Source organism: Arachis ipaensis, chromosome B02 (genome assembly GCF_000816755.2).
Source record: "Arachis ipaensis cultivar K30076 chromosome B02, Araip1.1, whole genome shotgun sequence".
NCBI lineage: Eukaryota > Viridiplantae > Streptophyta > Magnoliopsida > Fabales > Fabaceae > Arachis > Arachis ipaensis.
The window spans coordinates 102,901,589-102,909,785 of NC_029786.2; the positions used below are offsets into that span (position 1 = coordinate 102,901,589).

At 28.9% G+C, this 8,197-nt stretch overlaps 1 long non-coding RNA gene and 1 pseudogene across 1 annotated transcript in view; both read right to left on the reverse strand.

The window, feature by feature from the left end:
• The window catches only part of LOC107626084, a 57,638-nt pseudogene extending 55,087 nt beyond the window's left edge, over positions 1–2,551 (reverse strand).
• The window catches only part of LOC110269073, a 5,701-nt gene continuing 71 nt past the window's right edge, over positions 2,568–8,197 (reverse strand). The window contains exons 2-3 of the long non-coding RNA XR_002358065.1: positions 6,402–6,405; positions 2,568–2,633 (exon numbers count right to left, since the gene is read on the reverse strand). This is a non-coding gene — a long non-coding RNA (uncharacterized LOC110269073). The remainder of the gene's footprint in view (positions 2,634–6,401; positions 6,406–8,197) is intronic.

The window sequence follows — 8,197 nt, forward strand, 5'->3', positions numbered from 1 at the left end:
GGTAATTCTAATAAAAAATTAAAAACCTTGAAGGAAAAATTGTAATTGGTGAGCGAATAATTGAAAATAAGATACTTTTAATTTTTTTATGTTAACTTTTTCAAAAAAATACATTACATAAATTGCTTTCTTTTACTTTCTCTCTGTTGAGACGGATAAACTTAGATTTATATATCTTTATCTCCAAATATTATTTGCATTAATTTTAATTTCGCATGTTCTTTTCAACTGCAAAAAAAGTTATAGATACTATTAATAATATTGCATTAATCCCAAATTGAATAATTATTGTGAAATTGAATTACAAATAAATCATTTCAAAATTCAATCCAATTCTCATATTGTTAACCCCTTTATATCATTTATGTCTGATTCTATATGCTATGTTGGGTGTGTTCAGGTTTTCGCATGTGTTGGACTCACCAAAACAAAAAATCGGTCACATATAAATATATAATTATTATAGAACAGGTCCAAGAAACAAAAAAATATTATATATAATGCTGACAAGAATGAAAATTTCAATGCAGAGTCTATTACTCTATTATAATAGTGCATGATATTTAGGATGTTGTTAGCATTAGTATTAAAAAACATTATGTCTACTATAGTTCTGTTATAACTATATAGTTTGTTAATTAGATGATATTATTTTGTTTATTAAGTAAATCAGTTATAGTTCTGTTATAAGAATTTTTTATGTTTGGTTGTGATTAACTATGTTCTTTCCACGTTCTTTTGACAGCTTGAGTTCTTGATTTTCAATTGACAAGCCCAAAATCCACTCATCTATGCTTTAAATCAACTTCCACAAAAAAATGACACAATAACTAAATTTTGAAGTGTAAAAATCTTTCTTTTCTTTTTCTTTATCAATTTTCAAACCCCACCAAACACTAAGCCTATAAGCAAAAGCAGTAGAAGAAGAAAAAACTGCTTACCAAGTAGACTCAAAAAACTGGTTGAATATTGGCTGCACATATCTCATGTCCACCACCAAATATCTGCATCACTTGGATACCTGAGAAAGAGACCAGAAAATGACATCAGAGACCTTGCCATAACCGTATAGACACACCAAGCCTTCCCTAATGTAGAAGAAAATTACAATAGAAAATTTTAATCCACAATATTAACTGGTATTAATACACTTAATCAGCAAATGGGAGCTACAAGAAGAAAATTGCAATTACTTGGCCAAAATAACATTTTAAAATTAAGTCTACCTCCCAAGAAAAGGGAGAAGATAAAATAAATAGATACTTGATTGTAACAAAAATTGGTTACTTTCTGTGAAATTAAACCAAAAATTCAGATATTCAAACCTTCAAAAGTTTTGTTTTTTTTAGGGAAAAGAAGAGAAAGGGGAAAAAAAGCATATAGTAGTGAGGTTATTTACCTTCCGAAAAACAACAGTCCATGATAATGCGAGGCCATTCTCAATGACGATAGCTGCAGGACCAGCCTAGCCACCAATCCAAAAATAAAAGATGCAGCTTCAAGAAAATTAAAAAAGAAATACATGTAATGATAGCTTTAACATGAAATCAATCAAGTGGAATATACAGGAAAGTGTTTCTTATAAACATGCAACACAAGGTATGAAAAAACCACACTAACTGAGCACTAGCAAGCAAGCAAGCCATGGAAGCAACCTGATAGTTATGTTTTCGGTAAACTAAAACTAGCTAGATACATAAAGAAAAATGCTCTAAGACTAAAATATTTCATAGTAAAATGAATTCTGAAGCATGGCAAACAAAAAAAACTAGTTCTCTAATAATATGTTTTTTATTTTAACATAGCATAAAGGAATTAATTAAGATCTATTTGTTTTTAAAATCACTTTTAAAAATTTTCAATATAGAGATTTCTTTTCTAACTTTATGACTTTGACATATTGACACCTTAATGAATAAAAGAAAAGCAAGAAGAACTTGTTTATAGAATAACATCAAACATTAGGCATACCCCATTTCTTAAAAAAAAAAAAATTCAAACTTTTGATTTTGTGAATAATGGTGAATCAAGTATCAAAACCAAAACTAACCCATATTCTTAACATACCCAATCAACAATATTCAGCTCTGAGTGCCTTCATGATAGGAATTATTCAGTTGCTCGCACCTCTGTCAGCGGCTCCTACCTCCCCGCCTCTGAAGACATCGTTTCTCTTCATTCCTCTTTCTGTTTGCGCAGACGGTGGAGAAAAGACAGAATCAAAACGAGAAATGAAGGAATGAACTAACCCATATACACGGGAATCGAAAGAAAACAAAAATTACCGGGAACTCTGTGAACGTCTTTTGGGAATTGGGGACATACAGAGAGACACCATTCATCCATACAGAAGAAAAGAGAAACGAGATGGTGTGAAGAAGAAAAAGAAAGTAAAGGCGGTGTGAATGTTTGAGTGATACTTGAAAACAGAACAAACTCATCAATGAAGAAAAAGAGAGCAAATGGAGTTTGTTGGTGAGAACAAACTCATTCATAGGGCCTTAGGGGTTGAATAAGGGTGATTTAAGGTGAGTTTTAGCCCGGGCCTCGATCAATGAAGGGAAGCATTAGCCTCGTCCTTTTGGGCTTGTTGTCACGTGGAGATAGTAAAGCATGGCTCGCTCTAATCACCCCTGTGAAATAACAAAAAAATTAAATATACGTTCATTTATATATTTATTCAACTCTATAACCATTAACAACCCAAATCCATCAAAATATCCCAAAAGAAAAGGATCAGCCCAACTAAATGGCCTGCATAAAAAAATACAAATATTTATAAATTAAGCGTGCGAAATATGTATTGACTTCTACGCAAAAGCATGGACCCAAAATTACAATTACTCAAACACTCAAGAAACCGGTCTGAAGGTTGTTCGGCCATGGCCCACGGAAAAAGAAAACCAGTCTGAAGGTTAAAAGTTAAAACTGCGACGTCATGCCTGCATTTTGTCAGTGATGAATACACCTGTCAATCAAATACATAAAACTTTATCATGCTTTCATTGGAAGGTGCAGACTTAATTTAAATATGTTTCCTCAGTTATATAATTGAAAATGTAAGTATCCCTGCATGAAAATTGGAATATTATTATATTGAGAAAGATTTTGACATGACATGACAGCTGTAATCAATGCCACTAGCTATTGCTATCCTTTCAGATTATTGAAAATGTACATGATGAAAAGTACAAATTTTATTTTAGAAATTTTAAAGTTAATCGTGACTTACATAGCAATATAGAGAATCTCTTCCTTTCTAACTTTATAACTTTGACATAGACATCTTAATGAATAAAAGAAAGGCAAGAATAACTTGTTTATAGAGTATCACCATCAAACATTAGGTACACCCCATTTAAAAAAAAAAAAAGAAAAATTCAAACTTTTGATTTTACAATTTTTTTTTAATTATCTTTAACTCAGCCTATTTTTATTAAGCTGCCCTCGTTGGGTATAAACTATCAAGTAATATATAGGAATAAAACAATGTCGTCATTGCATCCTAAATTACGGTAGTTCATTTGAAAAATAAAAAAATAAATAAAACATATGAGGCGTAAATTTTAAAATACATGAATGAAAATATGTCACTACATTATAGTATTTCATTAAGATAAAATGTTTACATACATACATGAGTAAAAGAATAATGATAATAAGGGCGTATGACGGTGTAGGATTCATCATATAGTATTGTGAATTAGAGAAATAATTAAACAAACCGTAGCTAGCAATAACCAAACCCTGCAAAGAAAGTCTCTTCTCTGTCTCTAGTCTCTACCCGTCTTCCCACTATCACCATTCATAATATACATAAAATTTGAACAAAACTATTTTTTCTAATGTAACCATTATCTATAGCCACATAAATAGTAACTAACTGTTATGATTGGTGTATAGTATTTAGGATTGAAATTGGAGGGTCTAAATTTTGAATTCTATTTTAGAGGATAAAGTATGATAATTTATGCAACATTTTTTTAATTAGATTTTTTTTGTTAAATATCAGAATTTTTTGTTTGTCTATTTTTTTTCCTTAAAGGACAAACATGACTTCTATGTTTTAACTCTTGTTCACTGGAAATAACTAAGTGTAGTTTTTACGTTCTGTTCAATTATTAAATTGAAAAATAATTTTTAAAAAATATTATTTTTTTGCTAATTTTGCCATTTGATTTTATTTATAATAAAAAAATCAAGAATAATTATCAGAATTTTTGTATTTTTTTCATAGCCATGTTTTATAAATAAATAATTTTTTGTACTATTATTTTTAGTGTTCTTTTATAAGTTTTGATTTTTTTTAATCAATTTTTTATTTATTTTGTTTGTTCATAGTAATATGTTTTTTTATAATTTTTTTTTATATTCTCTAATGCATATTGTTATATTTTTGTAACGGAATTTTTAGTACTCATTATCCATATAAAATTTTTAATTATTTCTATTAATACATATTCTTTTGTATGGAACTTAGTTTTGTATGGAACTTAGTTAATTTTTATTTAATTTTGTAAATAATTTGACAATATAGCCTATAGCGGTTTACACTCACACACGCACACACGTAAACCGCTGCTGCCAGCAGCGGTTTACTCTCACACACGCACACGTAAATTGCGACTGGTTGTAGCGGTTTATATAGAATTGTGAATCAATGTATTTGCGTATTAGATTTAGAAACAATGCATTTGCGTAATATTGAGGATGAAATAATTTAATAACGTAAATTGCCTATTTTTAAGGTCTAAATAGAACATAATCAACTCTTTTGGGTTGGGCCTTTTTACTTGGATCCTGGGCCTTAGCGTTGGGCCAGGGTATGAACAGTGCCCCTACTCGAGCCCAATTTCTCTTTTAGGATTGGGTTCGAGTATTCTACTCGGGGTCGTAGCCGACCTATGAGGGAACCGACGTGATTTTGCGCAACCGACGTGACTTTTCGTGACTTTTGATTTTCACAGTTACGTCTAATCGAACGTCGCGTCCGTTAGAGGTTCGCGTAGGTATTAATTACCTTGGTAACGGTGCACCCATTAATGATAGGTTCATTGTTCCATCTATATATATGTTAGATTCTGGAATGGATTTTATCATAGGCAATAACTTTTTAAAGCTATATCATCCATTCATTCAAGAATTAACATATATAGTTTTAAAAGTTCCACACGATTCTTCAATAAATCAAAAATCAAAACGTATAAAAATACCAACTACTACTATAGATAAGATCTTAAAATTTAAAATATTTTCTATATTAGAAACATGTTATTTAAATTTATACTTTGGGATGAAAAAGATAGTATGCAAATTCAAAGAATTAAAGAATTATGTGAAAAACTTCCAGAACTTTATATTCCAGAAGAAACGACTACTTAATAGTGGAAACAGATGCTTCAGACATAACCGGGTCAGGATGTCTAAAAGCTAAGAAAGCTATAAAAAGTTTGGAACAAGAAAAAGAATCACTAAATTCTAAATATTCCCTAAAGGAATTACTTTACAGGTATATTTCAGGGACTTTTACTCCAACAGAACAGAGATATATCACTCATGAAAAGGAAACTCTAGCAGCAATTAAATCTCTTAAGAAATGGAAAATTGATTTACTACCCAGAGAATTTACATTAAGGACAAATTCAAGTTACCTAACAGGTTTTATACGATATAATTTAAAAGTTGATTATAATCATGGACGATTGATAAGATGGCAATTATTTTTGAACAAATAATGACGTAAGCAATGACGTCATAAGAAGGGTAAGGATGGGAATTGTCCATCAAACTCAACTATTATAAATAGGTTGCTTAGGCAATAGTAAAGGCATCAGACAATAGGAAGCAGGAGGCTAAGAGTACTCATATGCTAGGAGAGCAAGGAGGAAGCTGCCGAGGCGATTCTATAGTCTGAGGAAGAATTCCCTTAGGAAAAAATTCTAAACTCCCATCTGGAGTTAGTATCTACAATCTCCCCTCTGGAGATAAAAACACCTTATGTAAAATATACTAAATAAAGGAAGTTTTTCTCCAGAAAGGTACATCTGCATCCTAGTCTTTCAATTATGAATTATTTAGAAAGTTTAGAATTAACAGAAGAATCTGATTATTATAGATTAACTGCTTTATTAGATAATGAAAACAGGCTGTTCTAAAAACAGAATTAAATCTCAAATCAAATGAAAATTTTAATAAACAAAACCTTTTAAAAGAAGTTTTTAATAGAAAAAATATAATATACTATGGAAAAATTCAACTTGAAGCCCCTATAAAGATAAAATCCGCTAATGGAGAACTTGAAATAGCTTTGATAAATGATGAAGAATTGAGTAAACAGATTGAGAAAATTAAGGATCAACAAAAAAGATCTAAAATTGGATGGATTCATATTAGTACTATACAAGTCTTAATCAAATCTACATATATGAAAGGAATTAATTCACCAATAAGCTTAGCACTCTGTGACAAAAGAATTACTGATGACCCAATAGATCAAATAATTGGAATTGTTCATGGAAACTTGGCAAACGTAAATGTTAAATTCAATGCCCATCTTGGATATGCTATACCTTTATCAACTAAAAATCTTGGAAGATCTATAAGTTTGGCTTATAAATTTCATAGAAAGAATCTAATGGAACAAGATGATGAACCATTTTCAATTACATATGCAATAAATTATGCTTTAATAAATAGTCATCATAGTATAATATTTAAAAACAGAGAAAGAATTTATGTCGATGAATTATTTCAGAAAATTGTAAAAACAGAAATATCAAAATTTAAAGCTATTGAAAACCCAGTTCTATTATTAAAAGAACCATCAGGAAAATTAGTTTCATCGAATTTTCAAATAAGAGAATCTAAAATTAATAGCCCTTTAAGTTTATCTAAGTTAAAGATTAAAGAAGAAAACTCTGAAATAAAAGAATTAACAAAAAAGGTCGAAAAATTAAATGAAACCCTAAACACTAAATTATGACAATAAATAAAGAAAAAATATATGTAACTTATCAAGACAAGAAACAAGAGCTCTTTGAAAGAGAAAATCGGTTGAATTATTTACAGTTTTCTGAAATAAATCAAAGAGCATTTGAAGCTCTAAAAATAATCTATGACAAGTTGAAAAGAGAAGTTGAAGAGTTAGAAAAATTAATAGAATCTCTAGAAAATAGTGATAAATCGATGATAGAATTTGCAGAAATTCTAAAATAAATAATGAAGCATACAAAGATTGAAAGACCAGAAAATAAAATAAAAAGAAAAAGGGCGAAAAAATTAAAAAGTAAAATAAAGGAGTATAAAAGGGAATTAGATAATCTTCAGATCGAAATTGATGACCTTATAATAAAAATGATAGAAATAAGAATAAATATAAACAAATTGGAGTTAAACTTAAAAAATTTATAAATGCATGGAAAACCATATTATGACTTAAAAGAATTAAAGCTGTTGAAAGAAAAAAAATGGAGAATGAAGTTGAAAAACTAAAAAGATATTTAGAAACAACAGAAAGTGTAGAAATAAAAGAAGTTATTGAAGATTTGAGAAATTATATTAAAGAAAAAGACAAACAGATAAAAGATTTTATATACAATAATCCATGCAAAAAAGAATATTATAAATTAAAACAAGATTGAAAAATTATAAAAATGAAATCAGAATTATAAATACTAGTAATAGTAGAAATGGACAACACTTTTGATTATGAATTTGTAAATTATTCTATACAAATTATAAACTTATTCGAAGTAAAATATGAAGAGTTAATAGAAATTTCGAAAAAGAAATTAAAAGAAAAGTCGACTTTAAAAAATTTGTATTAAAGCCAAGTTAACGATTAAGGGTAATATTTTCTCTTTAAGCAACACTTTTAGTGATACGCTTTTAAATCAATAAACAACCAAATAAAAACAAAAATCTATAAATCTGTACCAAAATACATCTGTACACTAGATGGACCCTTGATATAAATATACGAAATTTATAGTATACGAAATTTGTTGGTTTAAAATAAAGATCTTCTTAGTCAAACTCGCTAGTGTAAATAGATGGGAAGTTATGAAACACCTTTATTAATAGAATCCATCCAACTTAATTTGGATGTGAAAAAGAAAAAGATAAATTCAAAAGTGAGCAAGCCTTTTTAAAATGTCAACAGTGTTTTGGAATTCTTAGTAAAAATGAAAAAAACAAT